Raw genomic sequence first — 13,640 nt, 5'->3', positions numbered from 1 at the left:
ATGGGAACTTAAATTATGCTCTTTGACAATTTTATGCAAAAGATCATCTGACCCGTTCATACCTTTTTAGCAGACAAACTAAAAGTAGCATTGGACACACTCACTGCTTCCCAAATGCTTCCCATTTTAAAGAGGACAGTTATGCTGATGATCTTTGTAAGGTGCTCTGAGATCTATCGGATAATATGGTGGTTACTGCTATTATTTGCAGACCATACTAACATTCCACAAATTAGTTACCTGCACGTATAAAAGAAAAAGTAAAACTATTAAGGATAACACAAATAACTTTACTTTGGAAATGCAGCATGGCCGCCGTCAGCACAGATTTGCCCTTTGAAATCTACTGCTGTGCAAAGCAGGGAAAGAAAGGGAAGAAGGAGGCATTACACCTCCCACCATGAAATACTGCAGCTTGTCAGGCTCAATAAAATATTTCTTTAGTCCTATCAGGGTGGGAAACTGCTTCTTTCTAAATGGAAAGAATGATCAATATTTTGAGATGAATGCACTTTCTAGCTAATAATGAAACATGGCAACATTTTTCTAAATCAAGTTGAATCAACCCTTTAACCTAGCTGAATCTGAGGAATAAAAGGAACGACCAAAATCTTACCCAGAATAAACATTACAAGCTTAATTTTCTGCCTCCAACTTTAAAGAGCTTATATGATTTGTTTATTTATTTACAAGCCAGGTATTGATCTACTCTGATTTGTCAGTATAAATCTTCTGTTAAACATCTCTTTAAATTACAGAAACTTCTATAAATGTTATATATGCAAATGTGTATATATATATGATCAGATATTAAAAAATGCAAAGGCTTAGGGAGATAGTGTCTTTGAGAATTATTCACAAACCGAACACATTATTATCACTTAACAAATACAAATAACATTAAGGAAAAAATATGAAAAACGCCAGATCCTTTGACCTCTTGCCTAACTGAAATACCCAAATACCTCATTTGTTTCATAGTTTGAAACATGAAATCTGTTTGACACTATTTTATTGAAGTTTTCAATTAAATTTTTGAATTTTGACTATTAATGCTTTTACAAAACATGAAACCTTTATTTCCAAAAGGTACACATTATGATCATGAATACATCAATGAGAAGAGACTAAGTAGATTAGGGATAATGTTTTCATGTACCTTGAGGCCCACATTGTGTTAGTCTTACATTCTTGCATTATTAATGTCCTTTCTAAAATTGACATACAATCAAAACTGAAAAGAAGTGTGTGCTTTTGAGCAAACTATCTTTGAAGACAGTTGAAATGAGCTTTTGGTCTGTGAGTTTATTCCCACTTCAACACAGCATACGCACAACTCCCACTTTATTTCACTTATGAGGCCTCATCATTCATTTTTGAATCTTATCTGGAATTTACACCACTTTTTCTTATCTCTGGGATCTGCCTTCTGCTCAGATGATACGTGCAGGGATTCTGCCTGTCAGATATTTCTATTAAGAGATTTGCAATGAACTTGGTTTTTTCCCACTCTTCAGAGGGTTCAGTAATGCGTATGGTCTGCAAATGGAGTTCTGGTCATAAGCTGAATGAAAACCACATTTAATGAGCCTCCTGAAACATGTATTATTTGCTAAAAGACAAAAAAATACTTTTCAGTATGCTAATAATACTTAATTAAGAAAAAAAAAAGATTGAGTGTTAATACAAAACAAGACCTCCCACCTTTGCAATTACTTTTCAAATATTAATCTACTGGGGGGTTTTTTAAGTTTGCTTTCCAAAAAACTGGCTGAAATACTAATACTCAAATGTTAAAGGTTACATTTAAGTCAGGCATCTTGACTGCCTGCTATTCCAAGGACTGAGATTTCTGGCCATACTCCTGAAGGGTATTCAATATCTACTTTTTTCTCTCTGAGCATAAGGAGGTTGCACTAAGAAAAAGGAGGTTGTCACTGTTCAAAATAGGATGATATATCCTTCCCTTGCTGTTGGTGTCTGAACAAATATAATGCTTGTTTCAGTCAGTTATTTAGACGTGTTATGAAGGTGCAGAGTGTGATTAATGCAAACTAGACTCCAGAGATGAAGCAAACGGGCTAGTTATGGCATGTTTGATTTTGATAGGAAGCACTTGGGCTCAGCTCTGAAAAACAGATTCTGAAGATGTCTCCTGTCTCCTCCCTCTCACACATTCCCACCTACACGCACCACTCACTTCGTTAAACCAAAGCACTCAAGTCCCCTTTATCTATTCAAATCCCACAGGAAGTGCTATGTGCTATTTCTCATTCATGAAATGAATATCCAGTCTTGATACCTCAGTTCTTGCCTACCACCAGGAAAATAACGCAATTCCTGGGTATTCTGCACACAGAAAAAAAGCCCACCAGAGTACCCCCTGGGCTAATGACCTCTCTGCTGCTGAAAATGGTACCGCTGGCTCTTTGAAGCAAATCCCTCTTCAAAGGCTTGCTATCTCTGAAGGAAGCGTTGACACTGCTTGCAAGGGTTGCTTTAAACTAGCTCAGCAAAGGAAGAGAGAGCTGACATAGGCGTTAAACACCCTTTGACAATTTCCACATTTTGGGAAGGTGATTTACTTGAAAGATATTTGCCGTGTTGAAGGTGCACAGTGCAAATCAGAGATAAAAGAATTCCTGCTCTTACACAACTCTCACATATCTCCAGAGAATCACTTAGTGTTATTCAGATGGGAGCCCACTACTATAGTAATTTTGAATATTGCTCTAGTCTGAGATAGAGGTAGCTATAACTGCAGAAAGGCATGTAAGAAATAGATGCTCCTTCCCCATACACATTAATGTTGTATTTACTTCAGTTCCAGCAGGTAATCAGCACATAATGCAGAGAAACACAAATGCTGTTTTGTCTTTATTGCTGATAAAAGGTGGCAATGAATCATATTTGGCTACCTTAATTTCTGTAAAGTGAAGAATGGTTGTATATCCATGCTTCTGTATTTATATTCAAAGATAAGTCAGGAAATTGTACAACCCAAATATTATGCACAGGCTCTTTACTGACATGGTAAGTGCTGGGCCTTTAATTACATAGCTGGCACTTTGCAGATGGGCTGATTATATGTTACATACCATCCAGAGGTAATTAGGTATCAATTATATTTGTGACACTGCCGGAGAATGTTATTTAGTCAGCATGTAGCTTTCTTCAGTATGAATCACAATCATGTTCTCGGTGCTTTTATGGGAGGAAACAAGTCAGGATTGAGGGCCTGTATCCCAGAATAGTTCTGGGTGGATGTTAGAGACATGAAATAAATAGACTGTGGGAAGAAAACTTCAATATCAGTGTTACACAAACCCTAAAATTTTTATGGATATCATTAAACTAATTATCTAAAAGTTCAAACATCTATTCACAGTTGAGCTGGCTGAAATTTTCCCTGTGAAACACCATTTTACTGATTGGAAAATGGCTGCTGGATTACAGACATTTTCCTAAAATAAAATTACTATTGCTAGAAATGGGACAATTGGTTCTTCAGAAAACAAACAAACAAAAACCCCCCACAACTGAAAAATACATGTTTTTATGTCTGCCAAAAGGTGGTAAAAATGGTTCAGGTGTTTTCAAAATTGTATATAACTTTTTTAAAAGAAAAAAAGAGGAAAACAAAATCTGAATATTGAGGACAGAAGTCCAATATGCTCCCCTAAAGTATTTTATCATAGACCCAAACCAATTCATACAGAACACTTACAAAAGCAGATATTTCCTCTTAACACTCCTAGAACCTTTGGCAGAGTCAGAAGGTAATTTGGGATGAAAACTCTGTCCCTCACAGCAGAATTCTGAAAATAAAATATCCCTCAGAATGAAACTACCCATCTGACACTTCTTTTTTATTTCTTCAATACCAAAAAAGAACTAAGGGCCTATTTATCTGCAGTTCTGCTCCTCATGTTATTGTGATGCTACCAATAGCAACTTCACAATTAAGAGAAGGAATGGCAGATACTAACTTATTCCATTTTACTCAGGTATCTCAGAAGTACAGTTTGCTTTCCCCAAAATTATATAATGTGATTCTTCAGGAAAAATTCATTCTTTGGAAACAAAGCACAGACTTTTGTATGGCAGCATCAACCTCTCTTCTCTCCAATTTCTCTAGTAAATGTCTCCTTCTTCCTATCTCTGACCATCCTTTTCCTCCCTTGTCTCCTCACCACATCCCTCTGCATCTTCCAGTAGTTTTTTCATTTTCTTGTTTTCATTGCAGGAACTAAATCTCCATCTGTATTTCTCTCTTGTATGATTCAGAGATCCTCATATTCAACACATCCTGCTGTTTCTCTGCTACTTTTCTACCTTCCAATACTCTCAGTCAGATCCAGGAGCCAGCATTATGCTTTTTGAAAGGTACTACTCCTCATAGAGAGGATTAGATTGAATGTGCATTGCTTCTTTTGTAAAGTATTCATCAGTTCCTGATGGACAACACCATTTTAGTGATTGCTGCTACATTCCATTCAGTGACTGGACTCATTTGTCCCCCATTCAAATATAGAGTGCTGAACCTAAAAAATAATTTATAAAACAGATTAAGGGATAAAGGGATAGGGATAAAGAAAAAACAGGACTATGAAGTGGTCATGCACCAATAATATTACATATTAAAATGTAATTGACCATACAGAGGTAAGCCAAATCAATAGTAAAAGTAACTCTGGCCAGTAATTTTCCTGGATGCTGTAAAGGGATCATCCATCTTATATACCAAAATGCCCCAAAGATTTCTGATTTAGCCTATCCATTGCTATCAAGACCATAAATCCCATAAATCATAATAAATGTAGATAACTCCAAAAACCAAGGCCCACAAGGTCCAATTCCAATCTTAGATACAGAACTTCCATCACCCCTTATACACTACAGCTATGAAAATTGGGAATTCTGCATGCATGAGACACATTTTCAGTTGTATGACCTTTTATCTTCCTTCTAAACAATGAAACTGAGACCAGAATTAGGTTTATGTATGAACAGCATGACCTATAGGTAGATTGCAGTCAGTAACTGAAGAATAATTGAAATACTAAAGAATGAGACCCAAGTATCTCACAATTTACATGTTTCTCAGAATTTATTTTACTTGCCCAAGGCTAGTGAATGCTCTGCTTCGTTTGTATTAATATCCACTGTCGCACCACCAAGCCTGAGCTACTTTATACCATTGCACAGGAAATGAGTGGACTCGTGTTCTTTCTGAAACCTAATTTCTATGCTGCGAACAAAAATTATGTGAGATGGCTGAGTTTTTTGATAATTTTGCACGGAAAACTTTATGGAAATAAAGTTCACACAAAAATGCCTCCCTCTCCCTTTTACTCAGATAAGTAGCAGACTTACAGATATTAATGGGTGGCAATGTAACCATTACTATAAAATAAGACTTGCTTTTTTTAAAAAAAATCAGGTTTGCCTTTTATGAAAACATAATTTTAAACCCCAATAATATATGTGAAATACATATTTTGATATGTAGCCCTGTATTCATTGTCTATCTGTACCCTGGAAGTGTGTAGAGGAGATCTGTATCTCCTTTTGAGATTTCTTTTTTTCTCTCTAACATTTAATCTTACTCTTAAAGTTTATGATTCAGAAGATGCTTCGTCATACTTTGAGTACTATTTTTTCACTGAACACTTTTTATCCTCTCACATTTTAGCTCTACAAGAAAAGACTCTGAAGCTCCTGAAAGGGCTTGTATATCAAGTGTTTCCTCATGGTGACTAAACATGTCAGAGGGGTGTGAAGACAGGATGCACTTTGTCAGAAACCACATTTACACTACAGCTGTCATACCCAAATCACGGCTGAAAGCATACCTAACTTCTTATCGGAGAAAAGGCAATTCTTTGGGGCACAGGCATGGTTCATTTTTGGGTAGCGTTCCCGTTGCTGCTTAGGTTAAGAGAACAGCATACCTGACTGTACAAATTAATAACGTAATTCAAATTTAGAGTACAGCATATTGAAAAAAATTACAGAAAAGCAACATTTGCATTTCTTCTGTCTACTAGAAAAGACTTGTGTTCCGATTTTGATGTTATGGATATAAGTTTAAGACACCATTAATGCATGAAGTCATACAGGTTTCATCCTCTGGTACTCTAGACAATCTTCGTTCCCAATGCATAGAAATACATATGATACATCAAAAGATTGTGCAGATAATTCAAGGTAGTAAAGCTTTCACTTAGTTGTCTCAGCTGATAATTAAATAACTGAAATTTGGAAATTATAACAATAAAATCAAACTTCAAAAAATTTTCTATGATCGCTTATATTTCAAAATATAACTGTGAAAAAAAACCTGTATGTCTTCAGCTCAGATACAGATACTCTGCAACTGACTACTCAGCACTCATCTGTCCTATTAAACTACTATTTCAGCTTACAATAAATAATTATTCTAAGATGCCCTTAAAGTATAAGTACCTGAATATTTCTGCTGCTAGCAGAGGTATGATGAAATTGGAAACTAATAGACAGGATTTTTGAAGGCATGAAATTCAAGGGTGATGTTTTTCACAGAAGTCATATCAATTGCAGTCGGACAGATAAACTGTTTTGCATACCAAAGCTTAAAAGTAGCACCTCTACAACTTGGAACTCAGACATTTCTAGCAGAACCCAATACACTTAGTGTGCAAATTTCACAAAATATTGCATTGTTGATATTTTCTTTCAAATTATCAAGCAAATGTTACTTCATTTAAAGCAAACAAAATTTAGGAATTAAAGTAGGAATAAGGTACTGGAGCCTACATAATTTTAAAGGATGGTGGATGACTCTAGTATACCTTAGTCCATGTATATATCAGGAACTGATTCATTGGCTTGAAGGACTGCAAAAGGTTTTCAAATGTGGAAAAGATGGCTAGTCCCCCAGCTGTTGAGGTCATGAGGAAAGAGGCATCTATTAAAAGTTTTTTGACATTTCTTTATGAAAAGCTGTGTGGTGAACAACTAAACAGACTTTACTCTTTCCCTGAAAGCTTCCAAGGCAAGCAATTAAAAACCTTGCAGAAAACCCTCTCTTGTAAGACTCTACCGGTCTAAATATGATTCCATAATTCCAAGCCATTGCTATGTGTAACACAAAACTGAAAGGTGGGGAGAGGGGCATGGTTGTGTTTTAATTAGCTGGTGTTTAATGCAGGTGCAGATTTTTTTCTGGGCTGACTCTTGATGCCTAAATTCCTAAACAAAACAAACTGCTTAACACGTATGAAAATTGCAATCAAGACTTCAAATTAGAACAGCTTTTATATGTAAGCATGTGGACAGTTTAATTAATACCACTGCAACTGTTTAAATACTTCAAGAGAAGTCTTTAGGTAAACAGTATGCCAGCTCAGGGGTGTGTATTTCCGAAATCAAACCACAATTAGTTCACTTCATCTAGAAAGTGACAGTCGAGGAACAGAAGAACAGTACTGCAAGGAATCCAAGTATGACATTCAGAAAGGTCTCCTATTGCAGTTATCTGAAGGAAAGTGGAAGTTTCCTGTTACTTCTGCATACAAAGTAGTATGGTCTTCTATCACATACACACTAGAGTTAGATTAATAAAAACATTTTCTGTTTGAATTGTAATACACTTAACTGTGATCCCTATTCTTCTTCTATTTACTTTAGCTGAGCTCTGGGTGATAAGTTACTGCAAGAATCTTCATTAAATCAGCCACATTCAGTTAAATGTTCAGAACGCGGAAGATGAAGACTGAATTTGAAATCAGAGTCTCTGTGGTGGCCACGAAGCACTACAGCAAACCCTCACTTGGGAGCGTGTCCAGATCCAATGACGTCAGCAGAGACTCCTCAGTGAGACAGAGCTTGGGGCCACTTATGCAAAGAATAAAAAAAATGCCATACACGCTGCGTATCCCATTACAACAGCCACAGTAAATTGCTCTGAACAAATTTGAGTCCACAGGTTAATTGGCGTAAACAAATTGAAAGGGAAAAGGCTGGATTTGTAATAAAACAATCATTGTAAGCTTGGAAAAAAACCAATCATTGTAAGCGAGACCCTGAATTCTGACTAACTGCTTGAAAAAAATGCAGTCAAATTCTTTAGCCTCTTGAATACCATTAATCATCCATTTGGAAGAACACTAGCTCAGGGCTTAGAAGATCTGTGTGCTATTAGCCTGAAGCTTTTAGTCTAGTTGAGCAGGCATGAGTAAATTAGGAACTTAACTGGCTGCTGTGAGAACACTTTAAAACTTGGAAGGCATGCTATAACATGACAGTAGAACTTTGTGCAACAGATATGTCATAGTAATGTTTTGTTTTGGAAATTTACTTGCCGATGTAGGATTTTTATGACTTTAATATGCAAATGCTAAAAAAACCCCTAATACGAATACAAATATTACAGCTACCAATAATGACACTAAAGCATGACAGTAATTTTTCTGAAATTCTGATTCAATACAGTTGCAGTTTTTAACTTAAGGTTGCACTTAGAAACTTACGGTTTCATTGGAAAACAATTTCTGCTAATGGAAAATTCAAGCGAGGATCCTGCTTTTGCCTGCCTAGGCAGCTTCTGCAGGGTTCATTTCCTGCTTACAAAGAATTTGTGACTTTAAAGTAAAAAAAGCTTTTAAGACACAAAATTATTCCTAAGGATTTCCATTTTCTAGCCAGCACTAATAATATTACTAGACTATAAATGGATTCACAGTTATTTGTAACATAATCAGGGCTGACATACTGGTTAATGTTAAATTTTTAAGTAATCCTGGCTCTGTCACGCTCTGGCAAAGCTCACAGATACAAGCACATTTTGAAGACTTCATTTCTAATTGGTGGCATTGAATTAAAAAACTTCACAGTTATCCTGACCTTATTTAAAAGCAGCTGACATTCCCTTTATTATTACAGAGCATCTGTTTGTTGGGTGAGAAAGCAAAGGTTTAGATTCTCAGACAGTGCAGTAGCAGTTGCATTGAGAAGAACAGGGCAGATTCACACTAGTGGAGGCACGGGCTTATAAACTTTGCAGATGCTTAGTGCAGCCCTCACGATTTTTTTCCTTTCTGCAGCAAATAAGCCCACTAAGATCATAATAGATCAATACAGCCAATAGATACCAATTCTCCTGAAAGTCTGGTGAATATAGAAAGTGTTTTTTAAATCTGTGTCTTAAGACAGTCAATATCTTAAAAAAAGTAGAGCTCTTTGTGAAAAGTGAAATTGATCTTTCTTCAAAATCATGTAAATCATAAACATTTGGTTTACCCACCACAGCCATTCCTAATACATCCCAAGAGTTCTGTAAATAAGAAAATTGGTTTTGATGATCTAGGGAGGTGGTATAATGAGAACTGACAAATCCATACTAAAGTTAAGTGTCTCCTAGAGTCTTAAGAGTGGAGTTATTAATATGGTCACTTCAACATGGCAAATTACTGATATAAGTTTCATTAAGCTATTAGCAACCCTAATAATATATTTTTAAAATATTAGTCATTAATTAGAGAGAGAGTCACACATAAGAAGGCTGGAAGGAATTTTAAGAGGACATATAAAGTCCATCTCACTCTGCCAAGGTTGCACCAAGTACATCCACTATAATCTGAATAATAAATACAGGAAAATAAAATTTAATGGGTAAAATATAAAAAGTGAAGATTAGTAGATCAAGTTCTAGTTCCATTCTAATGCACATTTCAGTAGCAAAGAATGTGATTTCTGTAAGCTTCAGTTTCCTAGTCTAATAACAAATTTGATTTATGGACAACAATACAATAGGAAGATTTCTATTCAGTTTGCTAAGCGTGGTAGACTGAGTTTACTGGAATCTGACCATATTGTGATTTATCATTTTGTTTCATTTCCCAGAATTTCACACTATTATTATTGTGGTCTTCTGTAACCAGCAGCTGTTCTTGAACAGTGCAAATGACTTCCTCTTGCCATTAATTCTGCTTTGGGTGCTATTTCCTGCCGTCTACCAACCTCAATTCCATAAGAAAAGACTCCATTAACCTCAGGGAAATGCACTCCTGGAGGTGTCTTTCACACAGTCACCAAACTGCAGTGTAACCACCCGCACACCCTGTGGCTGTATGGGCTTCAATAATCAATGATGAGCTTCATGAAAAAATTATGTGTCACATATAGCATTCCCATAGCACAGTGAAAAAAATCCCGGAACAATGATTTTTTTCTTGTCTTATTCGATGCAAGATAATAAATGCTTCCAAATAATAATCTTGCTATACAATGTATATTCACTCTTGCATTGTGACAATGCTGCAGTGAAGCCTAAGAGTTTGCAAACTAGTTTTCACACAGGCTATGAGTTGCTTTTGTAGCCTTGAAACTCATAATGTGTAATACTTATTTTCACAGTAGGTCTCAAAAATATGGACGGCTTAATTACAGCTTTAAATAACAAAATTGCTTAATCATACTGACAGATAAAGCACCTGAAAGCCCTGATTATGTACTGTAGCTGCAACATGTCTTTGTGCTGTTATGCTGTAAATTCAATGTGTCTTAGTAAATTAGATCTATAGTTTGTTCATGATGAAATAATTCTATTATAATCCACCTTTCTTTTTGCTAAATTGCATCATGGAAGTGTGTCAGCTCAGTAACACGTGATGACTATAGTTAGGCAGCACTCTATTTTTTAACTGTGTAACTAGAAAGCTGCTCAGTTCTGCATTTTTACGTAATTGTTCATCATGTCCTTAAACATATGCATTTCTAGGCTTTGCTATTGCCAAGAGGTTATCCAGATGTGGAAAGTAAGTAAATGGAAAAACACCACCAAGCTTTCTTCCTGAACTGCAGACATCCAGAAACCATGGCTCCATGGCTGGAATAAACATAGAGAAATGAACCCATATTTATTCATAACACACACTATTTATCGCCTAACCTACATTTGGAAAGATAAAGATGTCAGTCCTGCCTTTCTGAAATACTTCAAACACTGCCTGAATGCTCCAAAGCCAACCTGCTTTTCTTGAAAGATAAACATAGAGGCCCTAGGAAATTGCCCAACAGATCTTCCTCTTCAGCAACATTTTCAAAACACTTTGTGCATGTTTCATGCAAACTCTGGTGGCATAACTGATAAATCTGGGACAGTGTAAGATATAAATATTAAAACCAGCCAATAAATAAGAAAACAAATGTGACTATTCGCCTTCACATGCATAGCTTGATTGGGAATTTCTGTTCTAGGCTTTATATTTCTAGAGTTCCCAGAGTACTGTAGAAACAAGGCAAGTTAACAGACACTTGAATCCGGCTTTTGCAGTCATATTAATAACTCAATATTGAGATGTTCTCTATGTAAGAAATTAAATTGATTTGGGGGCCTTCCCACAGTAAGCTTCAAGAACGTCATACTTCCCATTAATTCACGGTGCTATAGCTATTTTGAAATACTTTTTCATTTCTTACAGGATTTCTTTCCTGGTGTTTTGTTTGTTTGTCTGTTTGTTGTTGTTGTTTTGGGGTTTTTTTGGTGTTGCAGTGCAGGGTCTGTAGGGCTTGCTGCTTGCAACCGTCCTAACTGGTAACAAGCATAACTACGTACATGAATAACAGTTTTTCGTGTAAGTAAGAAGTGAAAGAGGACACATAATAGGTACTATTTTCAGAGGAGTCAACCTAGCTCATCTTAAATCTTTGAGAACAGTAGGCCAGCATGAACTAGTCTGAAAATCCTATACCATATAATGAAACTGTCACAGCCAGAAAAATAAGAAAACTGCAACATGCAGAATACAAATACACAGAAATATGTCCAAATAATTCCAAGTAAATGCAAATAGAGGAATTCTAAACTATTTTCTGCAAGCAGCTCAGTTGCTCCTTAAGGTTCATAGAAGTTTTACAGAAGCACAGAGCAGTCACTGCATGTCACACTGGGCTGGACTGCAGAAATCAGAAATGCACAAAACCAGGCCAATTTTTAGGGAAGACTACTTCAGACCTAGCCCAAAGGAATTTTTATATGTCATAAAGCAAGTTCTTGACAGCTACTCTGATTTCTTTGTCAAGATTTTGTTATTAGCAGTGATTCTGCAGTGGCATTAAAATATATATATGAAACAAGCTTGTTTCGACTGGAGTCTCAGAGAGTATTATTGACTTTTATCAGCACTGCTGACTCATCCTTGTGCTAGCAAAAGCTGTTTTGAAGCAAGATGCTGAATAAAAATTCATAAAAATAGCATTTAAAGATGGAAACTGGTAAATAAATTGTGCCAGAACAGACAAGACTATAAGACACTTGGGGTGCTGTGCATGCTGCAAAGACTTTTTAGGTCCTGAAATTATTTCATCTCCGTTGCAACATGATTCATTTATCATTCCTCTCTTACTGGCTCTGTAGGAAAACACCTAACTTATTTCTTTTTGTAATTTTATTAAATATGTATGCATAAAGCAGTGCAGGTTTGCATATCAATTTGTAAAAGAAGTGATTAAGAGCATAAGAAACTCTTTTGAGCTTCAAGTAAAAATTAACAACTAGATGCCACTGTAAAAAAAAAAAAAAAAAAAAAGGCTGACTTTCAGTTGGGCATCATGTTGGAAAGCATAGGACTAACAAGCCTGAGGTCTTTTATCTAGAGGTGAAACACAATGCACCGAGAAGATGAAAGCTTGTGCCATCCTATCCCCTCCGTGTACCCTTAACCCTCCAGAACCGAAAATGCTGTGTGCTTTGCCATAAATATTCACTCATTTTCTTCCTTTCTGACTCTCTCAAGAAGGAGGCCACTAGCGCTTTTGTAATGTGAATGGTTGTCTTCTCAAAACTAAAACACAGCAATTTCTAAAAGTCCAGCATATAAGAAGAACTTTCACGCATAAATGCTGTAATTTAATGGAAATAGCTAATTTAACTAAGAAAAGGTGCAGATACCAAATCCCTTTCATTTTGTCCTCTTATCATGTAACATACATTTCTTCAAAAGTCAGTTCCTGCTCTATCATGTCCCTGCACAGTAGCTTATTTTAAAAAGTAAATGGAAATGAAGGGCTTGATAGGACAAGACTGTTTTCTAGAGGTGGAAGACCCTATTGTGTGGTTAAATGCAAATAGAGGCCCTGCTTCTATCCATCATCTATGTGCATGCACAAAGATAGAATGCATCATGCTCAGATTTATCTAAACCTCTCTATTTCCTATTATGAAAATAATTGTCAGGGCTTTTCCACAATGAAAAGAACTGCAGGCTTATCTTGGGTTATTCAAAGCAATTTGTCTCATCTTAGAAAAGAAACAATAACTTTCTGCATATTTATCTATTTTTTGCTGACTTAGAATGGCTCCAGATCATGCAGTGTATTCCCTGTTTTTTAAGAGGATCAATACCAATTTTGCCTGTGGGCTAGAAGACTATTTTCAGGATGATAACATTGGTATAAAACAGAAAATAATTTCCCATTGTGAATAAAAACAAGTACATGAAAAAAAATCTTCATCCCTGGCTAAGATGCCTTCTCCATCTCAAAAAAATGTTCCTATTCTGTTGATTTAGGGAAAGGAAAAATACCTCTTGACTTGATTATCCTCAATATTAGTATGAGAAATGTAATATCTTTGATGAATGGAGCGTGAAATACGC

The 13,640-nt window shown here is 36.0% G+C and overlaps 1 protein-coding gene across 1 annotated transcript in view; it reads right to left on the bottom strand.

The window, feature by feature from the left end:
• CLSTN2 (calsyntenin 2) overlaps nt 1-13,640 on the bottom strand; it is a 221,769-nt gene that overhangs the window by 38,337 nt on the left and 169,792 nt on the right. The window lies entirely within an intron of this gene.

Source organism: Caloenas nicobarica, chromosome 8 (assembly GCF_036013445.1).
Source record: "Caloenas nicobarica isolate bCalNic1 chromosome 8, bCalNic1.hap1, whole genome shotgun sequence".
Classification (NCBI taxonomy): Eukaryota; Metazoa; Chordata; class Aves; order Columbiformes; family Columbidae; genus Caloenas; species Caloenas nicobarica.
The sequence above is the reverse complement of the archived record's forward strand: the minus strand, read 5'-3'. Positions and strand labels throughout refer to the sequence as shown.